Here is a 19,538-nt window from a genome sequence, read left to right as displayed (position 1 = left end):
CCGTTGCAGATGTTTTCACAATGGTAAGTCCTTTGGTTTTTCAGAGGTAAACCTTGACTGGATTTGTGTCTCCCAGGGACTATTTTTAGTGTTTCCAATCCCGGCCATATACGGACGTCCCTTCTGAATGGTAATGTCCCAGGCATAACAGCAGAGAGAGAGGGAGGCCATGTCAAACTCAGCTGTCTGGACTTATCACCATGCTTCAGTGTGCAGACAGACTTCCTGACTGGGTCAGTAGGCTATTTTAAGGTAGAGGTTGTAAAATAGGACCTCTGCTGACACACAACTCCATCTGATGTCAGAAGGGAGTGTCCAAGGTGCAACGGAAAGGGTTGCAGATGGACTCAAAGTGTCTCTTTATTTAAGGTTGTAGGCTGCTGACACACTACATTACATTGCTATAGATTACTTCATTGTTGGGGGTTAGAACTTGCAAGAAAGGCACTTCACTGTAATTGTGACATTAAAATTTGAAACGTGTACATTATACATGAATGAATGAAGAGACACTTTCAAATACAGACAATTACTGTGGTGTGATGCCAGGACACCATTCTCATCGACTTGACTGCAGTGGAGCAGGTTGAGAGCTTCAAGTTCCTTGATGTCCACATCACCAACAAACTAACATGGCAGTTGTGAAGACCATGCCCAGAAACCTGCTCCTCTTATTCTCTGTCCCCAACACTCTAGGCGACCAGTTTTGATAGCCTTTAGCCGCACCCTCATACTACTCCTTCTCTGTTCCGCGGGTGATGTGGAGGTAAACCCAGGCCCTACATGTCCCCAGGCACCCTCATTTGTTGACTTCTGTGATCGAAAAAGCTTTGGTTTCATGCATGTCAACATCAGAAGCCTCCTCCCTAAGTTTGTCTTACTCACTGCTTTAGCACACTCTGCTAACCCTGATGTCCTTGCTGTGTCTGAATCCTGGCTCAGGAAGGCCACCAAAAATTCAGAGATTTCCATACCCAACTATAACATCTTCCGTCAAGATAGAACTGCCAAAGGGGGAGGAGTTGCAGTTTACTGCAGAGATAGCCTGCAAAGTAATGTCATACTTTCCAGGTCCATACCCAAACAGTTCGAACTACTAATTTTGAAAATTACTCTCTCCAGAAATAAGTCTCTCACGGTTGCCGCCTGCTACCGACCCCCCTCAGCTCCCAGCTGTGCCCTGGACACCATTTGTGAATTGATCGCCCCCCATCTAGCTTCAGAGTTTGTTCTGTTAGGTGACCTAAACTGGGATATGCTTAACACCCCGCCAGTCCTACAATCTAAGCTAGATGCCCTCAATCTCACACAAATCATCAAGGAACCCACCAGGTACAACCCTAACTCTGTAAACAAGGGCACCCTCATAGACGTCATCCTGACCAACTGGCCCTCCAAATACACCTCCGCTGTCTTCAACCAGGATCTCAGCGATCACTGCCTCATTGCCTGTATCCGCTACGGAGCCGCAGTCAAATGACCACCCCTCATCACTGTCAAACGCTCCCTAAAACACTTCTGTGAGCAGGCCTTTCTAATCGACCTGGCCCGGGTATCCTGGAAGGACATTGACCTCATCCCGTCAGTTGAGGATGCCTGGTCATTCTTTAAAAGTAACTTCCTCACCATTTTAGATAAGCATGCTCCGTTCAAAAAATGCAGAACTAAGAACAGATACAGCCCTTGGTTCACCCCAGACCTGACTGCCCTCGACCAGCACAAAAACATCCTGTGGCGGACTGCAATAGCATCGAATAGTCCCCGTGATATGCAACTGTTCAGGGAAGTCCGGAACCAATACACGCAGTCAGTCAGGAAAGCTAAGGCCAGCTTCTTCAGGCAGAAGTTTGCATCCTGTAGCTCCAACTCCAAAAAGTTCTGGGACACTGTGAAGTCCATGGAGAACAAGAGCACCTCCTCCCAGCTGCCCACTGCACTGAGGCTAGGTAACACGGTCACCACTGATAAATCCATGATTAACGAAAACTTCAATAAGCATTTCTCAACGGCTGGCCATGCCTTCCGCCTGGCTACTTCAACCTCGGCCAACAGCTACGCCCCCCCCGCAGCTCCTCGCCCAAGCCTCTCCAGGTTCTCCTTTACCCAAATCCAGATAGCAGATGTTCTGAAAGAGCTGCAAAACCTGGACCCGTACAAATCAGCTGGGCTTGACAATCTGGACCCTCTATTTCTGAAACTATCTGCCACCATTGTCGCAACCCCTATTACCAGCCTGTTCAACCTCTCTTTCATCTCGTCTGAGATCCCCAAGGATTGGAAAGCTGCCGCAGTCATCCCCCTCTTCAAAGGGGGAGACACCCTGGACCCAAACTGTTACAGACCTATATCCATCCTGCCCTGCCTATCTAAGGTCTTCGAAAGCCAAGTCAACAAACAGGTCACCGACCATCTCGAATCCCACCGTACCTTCTCCGCTGTGCAATCTGGTTTCCGAGCCGGTCATGGGTGCACCTCAGCCACACTCAAGGTACTAAACGATATCATAACCGCCATCGATAAAAGACAGTACTGTGCAGCCGTCTTCATCGACCTTGCCAAGGCTTTCGACTCTGTCAATCACCATATTCTTATCGGCAGACTCAGTAGCCTCGGTTTTTCGGATGACTGCCTTGCCTGGTTCACCAATTACTTTGCAGACAGAGTTCAGTGTGTCAAATCGGAGGGCATGCTGTCCGGTCCTCTGGCAGTCTCTATGGGGGTGCCACAGGGTTCAATTCTCGGGCCGACTCTTTTCTCTGTGTATATCAATGATGTTGCTCTTGCTGCGGGCGATTCCCTGATCCACCTCTACGCAGACGACACCATTCTATATACTTTCGGCCCGTCTTTGGACACTGTGCTATCTAACCTCCAAACAAGCTTCAATGCCATACAACACTCCTTCCGTGGCCTCCAACTGCTCTTAAACGCTAGTAAAACCAAATGCATGCTTTTCAACCGGTCGCTGCCTGCACCTGCATGCCCGACTAGCATCACCACCCTGGATGGTTCCGACCTAGAATATGTGGACGTCTATAAGTACCTAGGTGTCTGGCTAGACTGCAAACTCTCCTTCCAGACTCATATCAAACATCTCCAATCGAAAATCAAATCAAGAGTCGGCTTTCTATTCCGCAACAAAGCCTCCTTCACTCACGCCGCCAAGCTTACCCTAGTAAAACTGACTATCCTACCGATCCTCGACTTCGGCGATGTCATCTACAAAATGGCTTCCAACACTCTACTCAGCAAACTGGATGCAGTCTATCACAGTGCCATCCGTTTTGTCACTAAAGCACCTTATACCACCCACCACTGCGACTTGTATGCTCTAGTCGGCTGGCCCTCGCTACATATTCGTCGCCAGACTCACTGGCTCCAGGTCATCTACAAGTCTATGCTAGGTAAAGCTCCGCCTTATCTCAGCTCACTGGTCACGATGGCAACACCCATCCGTAGCACGCGCTCCAGCAGGTGTATCTCACTGATCATCCCTAAAGCCAACACCTCATTTGGCCACCTTTCGTTCCAGTACTCTGCTGCCTGTGACTGGAACGAATTGCAAAAATCGCTGAAGTTGGAGACTTTTATCTCCCTCACCAACTTCAAACATCAGCTATCTGAGCAGCTAACCGATCGCTGCAGCTGTACATAGTCTATCGGTAAATAGCCCACCCTTTTCACCTACCTCATCCCCATACTGTTTTTATTTATTTACTTTTCTGCTCTTCTGCACACCAATATCTCTACCTGTACATGACCATCTGATCATTTATCACTCCAGTGTTAACCTGCAAAATTGTAATTATTTGCCTACCTCCTCATGCCTTTTGCACACATTGTATATAGACCCCCCCTTTGTTTTCTACTGTGTTATTGACTTGTTAATTGTTTACTCCATGTGTAACTCTTTGTTGTATGCTCACACTGCTATGCTTTATCTTGGCCAGGTCGCAGTTGCAAATGAGAACTTGTTCTCAACTAGCCTACCTGGTTAAATAAAGGTGAAATAAATAAAATAAAAAAGAGGGAACGACAAAACCTATTCCCCCTCAGGATACTGAAAAGATTTGGCATGGGTCCTCAGATCCTTAAAAGGTTCTACAGCCGCACCATCGAGGGCATCCAGACTGGTTGCATCACTGCCTGCTATGGTAACTGCTTGACCTCCGACCGCAAGGCACTACAAAGGGTAGGACGAATGGCCCAGTACATCACTGGGGCCAAGCTTCCTGCCATCCAGGACCTCTATACCAGAAGGTGTCAGAGGAAGGCCCTAAAAATGGGCAAAGATTCCAGCCACTCTAGTTATAGACTGTTCTCTCTGCTACAGCACGGCAAGCTGTACCGGAGAGCCAAGTCTAGGTCCAAGAGGCTTCTAAACAGCTTCTACCCCCAAACCATAAGACTCCTGAACATCTAGTCAAATGGCTACCCAGACTATTTGCAGTGCCCCCCCAACCCCTCTTTAACGCACTGCTACTCTCTTTTTTCATCTATGCATAGTCACTTTAATAACTCTACCTACATGTACATATTACCTCAACTAACCAGTGCCCCACACATTGACTCTGTATCGGTACCCCCCTGTATATAGTCTCGCTATTGTTATTTTACTGCTGCTCCTTAATTACTTGTTACTTTTATCTCTTATTCTTATCATACTTTTTTTGAAACTGCATTGTTGGTTAGGGGCTCGTAAGTAAGCATTTCCCTGTAAGGTCTACCTACACCTGTTGTATTCGGTGCATTTGATTTGATTACTATCATGATCAAGCATGAAATCAGTAAATTTGACTAAAACCAGCATTACATATAACATTGTAGTTAGTTAGTCATAACTTTGATCTTCAGTGAAATACAACAAGAAAATAGTCATCTGTCAGCTATAGGACACATTTGTGTGGTACTCACAATGCTCTATTAAAAGCGTACCAATTCACTACAAAGGGCTGGTACAGAAACTATTGCATACTATTGCAAATTATTTTCTATGTTTCCCTCTTTTTATATTCATCACATCTGACATTAATATGCACAGAGTGTGTCAGTTAGCCTGCGAGCAGCTAGCTTCAACTAGCCTCAGAGCTGCCGAGGGCTGACATGTGGGGGCAGCAACCTAATGAAACAGTGTCATGCTAACGCTACCGCTAATGTCAAACTAGCCTGGCATTGTGGAGTGATGCTGCTACTGGTGCATGGCCCTTGCTTTGTTGTATTACACCACCGACGCCTCCTGGGCAGGAGAATAAAGGCTGCTGTCTGTAATTCAATGAGCCAAGCTGGCTCTCTGGCCCCTGGAGCAGCGTCTGACAATTAATACAAGTGGCAGCAGAGGCTCCTCTTGCTAGCAAGGACAGATCTACAGATCTACACAGCTGTGGCAGAGGGAGAGGAAAGGTTGTGACATGAGTGTAGTACAGAATGTGATATAACAAAACTGATGAGTATAGTAGCCAATGAGATGAATCTGCTCCATAAGCTGGAGTACAGTATGATATAAGGATTAGCTTTGTGCATGATTGAGAGGGATAAACATCCATTTGAATAACACAGTATCAGTCCCTGTAGCCATGAGACTGTTTTCTCACCGAAGTCATTTCAGAGGTTGACAACCAGGTCTCTCCTAATGCCTCAACGCAATGTTCATTGGGTGAAAAGTTCTGCATCATACATCTCCACCAATTACACTTCATTTTAGTTCTCTCACATGATTACAAAAGGATTCATCACAACAACACTGAGTTTAAGAGAGGACAGAATTGCAGATAGTAGATTTTCCGTCCTGCACTTTTGCAACAGACTATTCTGAAATCAAGTGTCCACTCCATCCAATCAATGCAGAAAATCTATCTGCAATGATCAAATTAAGGTTACAGTTCCATGTGGGTTTTCAGACCACCGACCTAACACCCAGCTAGATTCATTGAACTGGACGTTGGTACATTCAGTTTGTACTGATTATGTTCTGCCCTGTCAGCTGTCAGTGGCTGGGCGAGTGCCGGACGATTTCAGGTAAGCTTTTGTCAACCGAGGCATTCTAACGAGGTTTGGCCGTCAGGGTCCATTTATCTAACACGTGTAGACAATTGGCATGGCTCTGGACTTTCTGTCTTTTTTTCCTCTGTCTATTAAATTCCCCCACAACTGCCAAAGGATGAGTGGACTGGAGCATTGGGACTGAATTGGTACACATAAACACACACCTATGCACATATGGACACGCACACACATAAACAGACCTAAATATGCAAGTATGCATGCATGCAGACACACAAACACACATGCACGCATGTTGGTGTACACATACACACACCTCACACATCTGCAGAACAGCACTGTGCGAGAAATGTCAAAACCTAAATAATTTCCCCATGCCTCCAGATAAACAGGAGTTTATGGACGGCTATTACACAGGTGGAGATAATCCTTAAACAGATTTTCACAGCCTGTCATGACAAGTCACGACCATGTAGATGTCTTTTCATTAGAAATGGATTGTATCTGCGTTGAGGGATTTCGAAAAAGATAGAAAACACTTACATTTAATAAGAAGTGGAGGAGAAAAAACAACAAGCTATGTTTACATCTGAGGTTAAGTTGATGTCAAAGTTTCAAAGAAACAAAGTTGCCTGTGTTGACTTTATTCACACCAACTCTGTCACTTCAGCTTGGTGCCATTCCTGCCCAGGGCTCGGAGAGAAAAATGTTGGCAGATAAAAGCACCAAAAAGTGACTCTCTCTGGAGGCAAATGACTCCTCTGTGAAGGTAGTAGCCTGCTGTTTGACCTTGATAGCAAATACTGCATTCTGAAATAAATATTCAGTGAGTAAAGAGTGATGGTGCGAGCCTCCTTGCAGTGAGATAAGGGATATATATTTGGAGGGGGGGGGGGTGCGGAGGCGAAATATAGTGGACCAAACATATAGGGTTCCCAGTATATCGGAATATATTACTTCTAATGAACAAGCTCATTAGCAATTTTTTCATTATTCCCTAGCATATTATTAGGAAATATGCATTTATTTTTTACAAGATACTAGGACTGAAAGTATATGTAGTGAAAACATTCAAAACATTGAGTCTAAGCAAAAGAAGCCGGAGTAAATTAGAAATACATGGAGCATTCCCAAATCTCAGGACCACAGCCACCGGAAAATGTATGGCGAGACAGCATTTCGCCAATACTTTTCAATCTGGTGTGGAGACGACACAAAACTTTCAAAGCAGCAGCAACGAACACTTTTACCAGACATATTCATTAGTTCAAGTCATAGAAAAATGTTTTGCAATGGAAAAGAAAGCAGGTGCTTCTTATTGGATAGGTTGACATAGTATCTCCCCCAATTTCAGCCCGTTTGCCTCTGTTTTGTTGTGTGAATATAACCCTATTCCTGGGATTTCACACTGTAACCACCCACGCTCGTTGCGATAGTTTGATTCACTTGTCAGGTCTCCTTTGCTACAGCTTACATGCCTCATGAACCACACCTCTCAACGACCATGTTTAGTTGCACCAACACCTCTTTGTTTGACTCGGCACTCTGCGCTCACGCTCCTCTCCGGTCTGTGGAATCATAGTGGATTCTGACTTTGTGGCTGTGTTATCTAGTGGAAACCTCCTCTCCTGCTTGCCTGCCTCATGAGAGAGTGAACACACATTTGAATGGAAAACAAGGTATGTGTTAATAAAATGAGTTAAGTAGGTTACTGGCACAACGTGCTAACCACTAGGCTACCTGCCGCCCCATGGATAAATATGAAACAATCTGCTGTTACAAAAGGCCACTGGATACTGAAGTTTCTGAAAAAGTTAGTCAGTCAGTTTGTTAGTCCAGTAATATTTGTTGGCATCTTATTTTATTTCCACTGCTGGTGATTATTCACAATTATACAATGGGTTGGTCTAATCCTTGGTTAAAACCACATTCCAGCCGGTGTCTGTTCCGCAAGTTACCACCGGCTAAATCTATGACTTTAAAACGACTATTTCCTCTGTTCTCATCAGCCCAGTCAGGCAATTTATAAACTTGAACTCCACTATAAAAAGCATCTAGACACTTAATTCACATTTCTTTTAGACGAGCATTAGGTTTTCAACAGCGGAGATTTGTATAAACCTTGCTGTTGTCTCTCGACATTTGCAACATTGTTTCAATATTGAAATTATGTTTTCTATTGACATAATGCTAATTCATGATTTCGAATGGCTGAGAAAAGCTGTCTGCCTGTCTGTCTCGTCCAGTTGGGACGACAGGCATGCAGCTTTTCTCAGCCATTCGAAATCATGAACCAGCATAATTTTTATGGATGAATACAATGGAATGTCAATAGAAAACAGGTCAAACTAAATGAATGCAGCTAGTTTGCAGACTTCCCAGCTTTAGTTTGAAGTGATTGTGTTAGCTGTGTTGTTGGCTAGCTCCTCTGAGCAACATTGTTGTTCAACAGTGTCCTGACGAGAGAGCACATTTTCTATGCCAGGCGAAATCGCATATAATTAGCTATTTGTTATGGATGTATCCACATAAATGTTACTAGACAACAGCTTAAACAAACGCAAATGCTGCTACTTTGCTGTTGTTCTGGCTGCAAGTTAGCCATAGTTGGCTAGCTAGCAAGCAAGGGATAAGAACGTTTCCAGCCAGTATGGCAATAGAACATTTAGACCAAACGACTGGGTCGCGTCTATAGATACAGAACAAAAAGACTTAACGACTGGGCCTCCCGAACCGATAGAATGAATGACCAGCCGGCTTCGGTAGCAACCTTAGCTTTGTGTTGGGACTATATCTCGTGGAAGGATGAAGTAGCATAAATAAATTAATCAAAATAATGATTTTTATGGAAATATGTCAATCATTATTTGAATATGTTGGTAACCCGTTGTATAAAAGTGACAGTGCCCTCGAAGACAGTGTTTGTAGGATATATTGACACAGTTTGCCGGGCCAGGCCAAACAACTTCTTCTCAGGCCTAATGTCACCGTGCCAATATTTCCTCAACACACTGGCTTCTCGGGCTTTATCACTTAAATGTTTGTGGCAGAAATGTCACCGTCTTGAAGGTTAAAAAAAAACTACAAATTCCACCAAAGAGCCGTCTACAAAGATCTGAACAAATTTGTCCAAATAGAAGAGACGGATGGCTAATGCAGAAAGAGAGAATAGATTCTAGCACCACCATAACTTTCACAAATACAGAGACATGCAGCCATGGTGTCAGTCTTTTTCGACTAGCCAGTGCATAGAGACACCTACTGATAAGATCTGGTAATGCAAGTTTGAATAGATTAGAATGCACTTCATGAAAAGGGGATATTATTTTTAATGAAAATGTTGAAAGTAGTTGATGTAATAATTGAATATATGGATTTTACAGGCAATCAGTTCCTACAATGAGCGCCAGGGAACCAACATCTGGTGGGACATGAAATTCTCTGAAAGGCTGGTAATGGCTCACATCAACAACATAATCCCAGCCACCCTGGACCCAACCAATTTGCATACAGCCCCAACAAATCCACAGATGAAGCAATCTCTATTGCACTCCACACTGCCCTCACCCACCTGGACAAAATAAATACCTACAGTTGAAGTTAGAAGTTTACATACACTTAAGTTGGAGTCATTAAAACTCGTTTTTCAAACACACCACAAATTTATTGTTAACAAACTATAGTTTTGGCAAGTCGGTTAGGACATCTACTTTGTGCATGACACAAGCAATATTTCCAACAATTGTTTACAGACAGATTATTTCACTTATAATTCTCTGTATCACGTCTCTGTATTTGTGAAAGTTATGGTGGTGCTAGAATCTATTCTTCAGGCTAAGGTGTATGTAAACTTCCGACTTCAACTGTATGTAAGTATGTGTTTATTGACTACAGCTCGCATTCAACTCCATAGTCCCCTCCAAGCTCATCACCAAGCTCAGGACCCTGGGACTGAACACCTCGCTCTGCAACTAGATCATGGACATCCTGACAGGCCGCTGAGGGTAGGCAACAACAAATCTGCCACGCTGACCATCAACACGTGGAGCCCTCAGGGGTGTGTGCCTATTCCCCTCCTGTACACCCTGTTCACTCACAACTGCGTGGCTATGCACGACTCCAAAACCATCATCTCCATTTATACGGAGACTTGATTACACACAGGTGGATTGTATTTATCATCATTAGTCATTTAGGTCAACATTGGATCATTCAGAGATCCTCACTGAACTTCTGGAGAGAGTTTGCTGCACTGAAAGTAAAGGGGCTGAATAATTTTGCACGCCCAATTTTTCAGTTTTTGATTTGTTAAAAAAGTTTGAAATATTCAATAAATGTCGTTCCACTTCATGATTGTGTCCCATTTGTTGTTGATTCTTCACAAAAAAATACAGTTTTATATCTTTATGTTTGAAGCCTGAAATGTGGCAAAAGGTCGCAAAGTTCAAGGGGCCGAATACTTTCGCAAGGCACTGTATATTGCACAAATCTGGCCTTTATGGAAGAGTGGCAAGAAGAAAGCCATTTCTTAAAGATATTCATAAAAAGTGTCATTTAAAGTTTGCCACAAGCCACCTGGGAGACACACCAAACATGTGGAAGAAGGTGCTCTGGTCAGATGAAACCAAAATTGAACCTTTTGGCAACAATGCAAAACGTTATGTTTGGCGTAAAAGCAACACAGCTCATCACCCTGAACACACCATCCCCACTGTCAAACATGGTGGTGGCAGCATCATGGTTTGGGCCTGCTTTTCTTCAGCAGGGACAGGGAAGATGGTTAAAATTGATGGGAAGATGGATGGAGCCAAATACAGGACCATTCTGGAAGAAAACCTGATGGAGTCTGCAAAAGACCTGAGACTGGGACAGAGATTTGTCTTCCAACAAGACAATGATCCAAAACATAAAGCAAAATCTACAATGGAATGGTTCAAAAATAAACATATCCAGGTGTTAGAATGGCCAAGTCAAAATCCAGACCTGAATCCAATCGAGAATCTGTGGAAAGAACTGAAAACTGCTGTTCACAAATGCTCTCCATCCAACCTCACTGAGCTCGAGCTGTTTCGCAAGGAGGAATGGGAAGAAATTTCAGTCTCTCGATGTGCAAAACTGATAGAGACATACCCCAAGCGACTTACAGCTGTAATCGCAGCAAAAGGTGGTGCTACAAAGTATTAACTTAGGGGGGCTGAATAATTTTGCAATTTTCCAATTTTTCAGTTTTTGTTTGTTAAAAAAGTTTGAAATATCCAATAAATGTCGTTCCACTTCATGATTGTGTCCCACTTGTTGTTGATTCTTCACAAAAAAATACAGTTTTATATCTTTATGTTTGAAGCCTGAAATGTGGCAAAAGGTCGCAAAGTTCAAGGGGGCCGAATACTTTCGCAAGGCACTATATATTGAATCATGTAGTAAGCAAAAAATGTTTAAACAAATCAAAATATATTTAATATTTGAGATTCTTCAAATAGCCACCCTTTGCCTTGATGAAAGCTTTGCACACTCTTGGAATTCAACTGGAATGCATTTCAATTAATAGGTGTGCCTTCATTTGTGGAATTTATTTCCTTCTTAATGCATTTGAGCCAATCAGTTGTGTTGTGACAAGGTATGGGTGGTATACAGAAGATAGTCCTATTTGGTAAAAGACCAAGTACGGCAAGAACACCTCAAATAAGCAAAGAGAAACGACAGTCCATCATTACCTTAAGAGGTAGGAGATCAGGAAAAAGTCCAGGCCCCAGAAAAGATACATACACATTTTCCCACACCACTTTTGAAACTGTGGTGCCACCTCTACGCAGGACACCATACATACTGTATGATGACTGGGCTGTCACCTCGCAAAAAAAACAACCTTCCTCTGTACTCATATGACATTTAAAGGGGAATTTCACCCTGGGGGAATCTGGGCTTGTTTTCATCATGTCTGAGGCATTTCCAGGACAGTGAGATGTGTTTCACACATAATTGTCCAGGAGGAACGCAGGTCAGGGATTTGCGCGCTGAATGATACACCCTATAACAGCTTCCGGTGAATTGATAAGAGGGAAGGGGGAGGGGGGGGGGGCATGTAGTCCTGCTTTCTGGCATTTCGCGAAGGATTAATGTTATACTGATTGCACTATATGTTTTTGTTGAGAGCCATTGGATGTCTAACAACAATCCTTTGGGCAAAACTGAAAGAACTAACCAGATGCAATTGCTTCATGTGATTCATCTCATCAACACGAATTACATGATGGAGCATCTATTAGCTACATGGTGACATTCAACCATACATGTTCCATTCCAGAATATAGTGAAGTGGATTCGAAACAAAGAGTTGGATTTAGCTAACTAATGTTGGAAGCTCAGCTACAGCCAATGCCAGCACCAAGAAGGCGGATGACAAATACGGCACCTAACTAATTTATTCTTCCTGCAAGCCACCTAGCTAGTTAGCTAACTTTAGTATTGCTGGCTAACATACTACAGTGTTAGAGTGGGAGGGAATCTAATTATTTATCTGTTTGCTAACTTAGCTAGTTATGTAGCTAGCTAACTAGCTAAATTAGCGATCTTAACAACTATCAATTGCCACCCAAAGCTAGGTTTAGTGGAGATGGCTAGCTAGCTATACTGGCACCTGCTAACTTATTATGCGCCACACCTCACATTTGTATCTTGTTTGTAACATCAGCAACTGTAAATAATTGAAATAGCTAGCTATGTAACATAATTGACAAGGGTTTACATTTGTTATGATTATGACCTTGAATGCATTTTAATCTCACAAAATGATGCAAGATAAGATTCCAAACATTTGTAAATATCAAGTATTGCAATTCCAGCAAGCAGTGAGGAGAACAAATAATACAACATTTTAAGCATGCCTGACAGACATAGCTGTAGGTATATACTGTTTACCTACCAACCTAGGCTCTGTCATGACTCTCCTGTGAGGATCCAAAGATCTGGTTACAGTAGATCAGTGTCTACAGAGCCCTCTCACCCGCAGAGGGGGGGGGGATTGATGTGGGGGTTTTATGACACCTCATGTCGATCATAACTTGTAGGCAGCAGGTGACTCACTTGCTCCTCAGTATTGGGAAAATAAATATCCCTTTGTCTCCAGAAGATTTTGCTGCCGAAAAACTAACATCCAAAACGAAACACTGGTACAGGACAGTATGTTGGAAATTATGAGAGATGGAATATGGGAAATTAATGTCCATTTTGTGATGTTATTATGAAAACATTGTAACTTGAAGAGCTTTCACACGGTGTATATCAAGTTTACATCCTTTACGTTGTGTAGAGAATATTTCTGTTAAGATAGAAATGTGATTTTAGTTCTCTAATGAGATAATAGTAATGATGATACTTTACCTCGTAACTAGCTACGTCCCAGGGAGCTCAGAGAGCGTGTCAGCATGACGAAAATGCCCCTTTTAACCCGATGGTATAAAAGATTGAGTTAAGAATTAACATACTAGACCAGAAAGACCACAAGCTGCAGCTAGTTTTAAATTGGTCATATGGGTGTTTTCTGTTAGGATAATGTGTTTCTTGTTAAAAGGCGAAATAGCACTATGTGCAATCCTGGGATTGAGTGTACTTATTGGTATAATTCTATAATGGACTATAGTTACCTGTACTTAATCATATAATGGCCCGTAGTAATATTATAGTCCGATAATGGCATGTAGCAATCTTATAATTGCCTATAGTAATTTATACATATTATTTTCTGGAAATAATGTATAGGCATGCCACCAATATAATTGATCCTAGCAACTAGAGTGGAGGGGAAACCCCACCTAGAGGAAAGAACTTAGATTTGGAAACAATGGTGGAGTAAAGACGAGGGGATATGGTTATTAACATAAAGTGGAGGGACTATGACACTTGTATAAGCATGAAACTGTATAAAAGGATTGGACTGAGACTGAATCCGGCAGTTGGTCCATGGGCCAGCTCGGCTTGTTACTTTGTAATAAAGTCTATTTCAATTCACAAGTTCCGGTATCTGTGAAATATGATTGAGCAAATATTTCCATGACAGTCACAACCCTGAATATCGACACGAGTTGAAGACAAAGGTTACGGTTGAGTAGCTGTTCTAACTACTGTATCTAAGAAAATGAATGTAACTTCTTCGGGCTAGGGAGCAGTATTCGGAAGTTTGGATGGATGAGGTGCCCAAAGTAAACTGCCTGTAGGACATGCAGTTTAGGATAGAAAACACACTAAAGTTTCCGATAATGTTTGAGAGTATAGCAGGCAAAAATCTGAGGACAATCGATCCAGCTCACCTCTGATTACAATGGCTGGCATTGGGAATCTGAAAGGAAATCCTCTCAGATTGCAGTTCCCAGGGCTTCCACTAGATGTCAACAGTCTTTAGTAAGACTTTTTTTTTTAAATGGGCTAGCATTTATAGCTTTTCTAAGTGGCTCCCATTTTGGCAGTAGGGTTTGTAGCGTGTCCCAGTGATTGCACATACTTTGTTATTTATCTCCGGTAATGGTCTCTGGTATTCTCCGTCTTAAATTGTATTGTTTATTTACATAATAGGGTAACTGAGGATTGATTAGGAATGTTGTTTGACTTGTTTTGAATAAGTTTATTGGTAATTTACGGGATTCATTTGGTATGCATTTTGAACGAGGGAGACGAGTGGATTAATGAGTCAAGTGCGCCATTGAAACTTGTTCTTTTGGGATATAAAGGACTTTATCAAACAAAATGATCATTTGTTATGTAGCTGGGACCCTTGTGATTGCAACCAGATGAAGATCTTCAAAGGTAAGTGATTTATTTTATCGCTATTTTTGACTTTCATGACGCATCTGCTTGGTTGGAAAATGTATGTAATGCTTTTGTGTGCGGGGAGCTGTCCTCAGATAATCGCATGGTGTGCTTTCACCGTAAAGCCTTTTTGAAATCTGAGAAAGTGGCTGGATTAACTTCTTGATGCACCCATCCCGTTAGCGGGATAATTTACGTCAATATCAGCTGGATTGCAGCGCGCCAAATTCAAATAAAATTACAAAAAATATTTTATTTTCATGAAATCACAGCTTAGCTTGTTGTTAATCCACCTGGCGTGTCAGATTTCTATAAAGCTTTTCGGCAAATGCTATCAAAGCGTTTATGTAAGAACATCTCTCTCAGGAGACAAAATATTACAAACAGCTAGCCGCACAGTAGATTGGTCACAAAAGTCAGAAAAGCAATAAATTAAATCGCTTACCTTTGATGATCTTCAGATGTTTGCACTCACGAGACTCACAGTTACATAATAAATGTTCCTTTGTTCCATAAAGATAATTTTTATATCCAAAATACCTCCATTTGTTTGGCACGTTATGTATAGAAATTCATTGCAGACGAAAATTCCAAATAGTATCCGTAATGTTCATAGAAACATGTCAAACGTTTTTTTATAATCAATCCTCAGGTTGTTTTTTCTTTATATAATCGATAATATATCAACCGGGACTTTAGCTTCATCAATAGGAGAGAGAGACAATGGCTGCTCCAAACTGTTGCGCAAGCAAAACTCTGGGGACACCCAGCTATACACTGACGCGATGTGAACTTTCTCGCTCATTTTTCAAAATAAAAGCCTGTTCACAACATGAGGAAGCCATAGGAAAAGGAATCTGGTTGATATCCATTTAAATGGAGCGAAGGCAGGCAATGGAACATGGAGCTTTCAAAATAGAGGCCACTTCCTGGTTGAATTTTCCTCAGGTTTTCGCCTGCAATATCAGTTCTGTTATACTCACAGACAATATTTTGACAGTTTTGGAAACTTTAGAGTGTTTTCTATGCTAATCCGACAATAATATGCATATTCTGGGCCTGAGAAATAGGCAGTTCAATTTGGGCACGTTTTTCATCCAAAAATCAAAATACTGCCTACACTCAACATGTTAACAAGAAGTTAAGCTTGTATTTTCATGAATGTTTAATATTAGGATTTCTGTCATTTGAATTTGGCGCTCTGCAATTTCACCGGATGTTGTCGAGGTGGGACGCTAGCGTCCAATGATCCATAAGAAGTTAAGTAGGACCATCCATTACTCCGTTTGGGGATCATCAACATGGCTGATTAGCTGTCCTCTGTCCTCAGAAGAACACTTTTCCAGAACAAATGAAAGAAAACACAGACAACGAAGGAGAAGGACATTGTGACCTCTTGTGGACAATCAGAGCCTTCCACCTAAGAACAAAGGAGAAGGCCCAATCGAACACTTTTCATAAAGCGGAACCCTTTTCACAAAGTGGAACCCTTTTCACGAAGGCCTGGGTCCAACAGAGATATATATATATTACTTCTTACCCAAAAGGGCAGCAGTTCGGTTCAAGGTATTAGGATTACTGTGAGCATAGTTTCCAAATGTTTCCAAGGGTTGCCTCTCTTTCTCTCTCGCTTTAACTCTATCTTTTGTAACAAGCGTCATATTGTGATAGTCCGCTAGGGACCTGTTTTCATCATATTAAGTTTCTAATCAATAACCTATACTGTGTGTGTGTGTGTGTGTGTGTGTGTGTGTGTGTGTGTGTAATCATTTAGTTTGTTAGTAAATAAATAATCAAATCAATTTGTCTGGTATGGAATGATCAGTAAGACTCGGGTTTGTGCAGATTCAAGAAGTCTGCGACATTCAGAATGAGACTGATATGAGACAATGATTAATAAGTGACTGTTGTCAATATACTGTATATATTCTTGAGTTTAATTCGGGAGACGGTAACTCGTTAAACAACTTCTTCCGTTGTGCCCCAAATTCCTAATGAGTTAATTGTTACATGATTCATTGAATCTGGTAACAATTAAACATAGTCGGTAATTATTCGATAAATAACAGTCACATCACATCAGCTAATTTCTACAGTCTGGTCACTGTGCAAATGTTGAGGTTATGCCATGTTTATTTCTATAAGGCTTGATATTGTTGTAAATGTAATCTCTGTGCCTGTGCACATGTATGTTGTTGATGTTATGCTGGCATGGATCAACAGTAGTTCAACTGAACAAAAGAGTATATACTCTTTTTGTTTTTTTGTCTTACAGAAAATATTGTGTAGTACCTGCAATTCTTCCTGGAGTGGATTCTAGATACAGAAACAGAATTCCTTTGCCTGGGTGTGTCATTGTCACAGAACTGTATCCCGTGAACTGTATCCCTCTTGAGTGATTAGACATTCATGATGCTGGATTTCAAGCAGAAGACTCATGAGGAGCTGAATGCCAGTGTGATCATGACAACACTCCTCCCATAGCTTTACAAGTATTCCCTGAACAATCTGAACGTTTCTTTGGAATGGCAATTTCATCATGACCACCTCTCCCATCAGGAGTCTCATAAAATGTCTGTGTCCAGTTTTAGGGGTTTGGTTTGAATTTAGAAAATGCTCTGTTATTGAAATAAAAACTTGTTTTGCTCAATAAAGTAATCCAACAATATGTGCACCGCCATCATTATTTCCAGTCTCCTAACTCATTGATCAAGACCGGTTTCTGTTATCATGACATGCAGCACTTTAGGGTAGACACCCAGCTGTCTCAACCAATGAGATATGACTTGAAATAGACAAGATCTGGTCAAAAATCTTTGGGAAAATCACATTACCTGGTGTAATAGTCTGTAACTACAGTTCTCTGCACTTGCATTCCTCTACACATGGAGCTGTACTACGACTGTTCATACATTTTTTTGTATGTTACTTTTACCATATAACATTTTTGTTGAATACTCACTTCTCTTGAGTTAGCACTAAATAGTGTACACTCTCCTGTATTTTAGATTTTGACAAATAAACAATCATTCTTTGGATATCTGAACGTCTAGCATCTGTTTGATGGTACAGAGCCCTTTACAGCTTATAAATATCTTCTATGAATCCATAAGGGCAGAAACATTTCAAAGATTGATAGAAAATCTCCATATTTATTTTATGGTGGATCTACATCAGGGTTTTCCAACCCTATTCCTGGAGAGCTACTGTCCTGTAGGTTTTCACTCCAACCCTAATCTAGCACACCTGATTCTAATAATTAGCTGTGTTTATACAGTCAGAACTTTGGTACACTGGCAATGGTGGACTGGGGAAGCTGAGACTCTTTGTGCTTATGGCGATGGGCTTGTCCTGTCTGTGGTGAACGGCCAGCTGCTCTGCTGAAAGTGGTGTAAGGCTTCATAACCATCAACTGTTTGGTCCTCTTGCAGAATAGTTGCTGGGACTGCACATCTCCTGTAAAGACATGGTTGTGGTCTTAGCATTTTACACTTTTGTCGAAGGGACATAGGGCAACACACCTTAGTTGGTAAAGGTATCAACGAATCGGACCGGCTAGAGTATTTTTTAGGGACAATGAGGGGACTTTGGGAGCTGCTTTTGAGAGAAAAGATCAGTCAACAATGTGAATGGGCTGGGGGGACTAAAGAAGGTGTGAAAAGTCTTAGGAAGACAGTTCTTACACAGTATGAATTGTTGTGTATGGGAGATTGAGGAGAAATTGTACATTTATTGTCTAAGCACAACCAAAAACCCCTTCACCATCTCAACGAACTGTCTGTAAACCTCTCCCAGCCCATTGATTTTGACAAATCATTATTGTCAATAGTAGCCATTTGCAGGGGAATGTTGTAGACATGTCTTTGTATTGTGTTTTGAGAATCTGCTGATAGAATAATGAGGTGGTTGTGTCATTACTGTTGTAGTCTTGATTTTATACTTTTGAGTGTCCCTTGCTGGTTTCTGTCCCACAATCTTATTGTGCTCCATATCCGCAAGGTGTGTCTGCTCCCTCAGGCTTGTGTACCCAAATTGCAGACACTTTGGGCTATTTTTCAGCAGGGCACTGTGGAATGATTCCAGATAACCTGAGTTTTACAAAAATAAATGTACAAAGAGAAGCTTGGTTGACTAAAATGATTACATGGTCTGGAAGGTACTATGTGATCCTCATGCTACCTCCAACCACCTGTAACCCCATAACACAAACCATACAAACACTACCTAATTCATATTTATACCATGCTTACTGTAAATTGAGCTATCTTAGCTGTCAGCTTGTAAATATTAAGGCCAACTTACTTTCAACTAGTGCAGAGCTGGGGGTTGGAAGCACGTTGGTGGAATCAGATTATGTACCACCTACAACAAAATAAACAACAATACACTATTTAACCACCCCACTAATTGTATTGATCCCTATTAGACTGGCTAGCTAAGCATACCTAACATAGGCATTTCAAAATTGTCAGGTAACTAGCATCACTAAATTGGTAGCAAGATTGCTAGTCAGCTGAGACCGGCTGAGAACCAACTAACAAACAATAGATAGATTATACACATTCATCATTGCTGCCAACACACAAAAATAGTGAGTTAATTATTTTGAGGGTGGCTACCAAAAAAAAGGATATTCTTTATTTCTGACATGTTTTGTTGGTTATTCTTTATAAAAAACATTTTTGGGCAGAAATGCCTTCTGGAACATGTGAACTTCATGTGCCTTAATATCAAAC

General features: G+C 41.7%; 1 protein-coding gene across 1 annotated transcript in view; it reads right to left on the bottom strand.

Annotated features, from left to right (window-relative positions):
- The window catches only part of LOC109892766 (delta-sarcoglycan-like), a 313,752-nt gene extending 313,601 nt beyond the window's left edge, over positions 1 to 151 (bottom strand). Inside the window, exon 1 of the mRNA XM_020485532.2 lies at positions 2 to 151. The gene's annotated coding sequence lies outside the window, so the exon portion shown is untranslated. The remainder of the gene's footprint in view (position 1) is intronic.
- Positions 152 to 19,538: the final 19,387 nt, after the last annotated feature.

The sequence above is a fragment of the Oncorhynchus kisutch genome, linkage group LG6, assembly GCF_002021735.2.
Source record: "Oncorhynchus kisutch isolate 150728-3 linkage group LG6, Okis_V2, whole genome shotgun sequence".
Lineage (NCBI taxonomy): Eukaryota > Metazoa > Chordata > Actinopteri > Salmoniformes > Salmonidae > Oncorhynchus > Oncorhynchus kisutch.
Note: the sequence above shows the minus strand (reverse complement) of the source record. Positions and strands in the feature narration are given on the sequence as shown.